We start from the raw sequence: 737 nt of genomic DNA on the forward strand, positions 1-737 counted from the left end.
GTATGAAAAGTCTTGAGCCTCAAAAAAACAAAACACGGTACAAGACTTCTGATGATTTATTTTTCAACATAGTCCCCCTCGATAGCTGAACACTTTCTCCAGTGGTGCTGAAGCGCTATTATTCTGGCGTAGAGGAACTCTTTTGTTTGAGACTCCAAGAAACTTCCTACAGCATCTATGACGTCATTGTCACTGGCAAAATGGCAACCAGCCAGGGCTTTTTTCCTTTTTGGGAATAGATGAAAGTCAGAGGGGGCTAAGTCTGGCGAGTAAGGCGGATGGGGAACAAGCTCGTATCCACAATCATGTATTGTTGCCATGGCAACTACTGAGGTGTGGGCTGGAGCATTGTCGTGATGAAAAAGGACTCCACTGGTGAGCATTCCTGGCCTTTTTCCTTTGATTGCTTCTTGGAGGCGTTTCAGTAGATGAGAATAATACAGCCCTGTCATGGTGTGACCCTTTTCAAGGTAATCGATCAGCCAGACACTTTGAGAATAAAAAAAAAAACTGACGCCATGACCTTGCCAGCTGAAGGAATGATCCTGGCCTTCTTTGGGGTAGGAGAAGATGTGTGCTTCCACTGCTTTGATTGTTCTTTGGTTTCAGGCTGGTAGTGATGAACCCAACTTTCGTCCATAGTAATGAAACGAGCAAGAAAATTCTCTTCATTGGCTTCAAACAGTTCCAGATTGCTTGTGGACAAAGTGCACCTGGTGCATTTCTGTTCAGGAGTC

The sequence above is a fragment of the Octopus bimaculoides genome, chromosome 2 (genome assembly GCF_001194135.2).
Source record: "Octopus bimaculoides isolate UCB-OBI-ISO-001 chromosome 2, ASM119413v2, whole genome shotgun sequence".
Taxonomy (NCBI): Eukaryota; Metazoa; Mollusca; class Cephalopoda; order Octopoda; family Octopodidae; genus Octopus; species Octopus bimaculoides.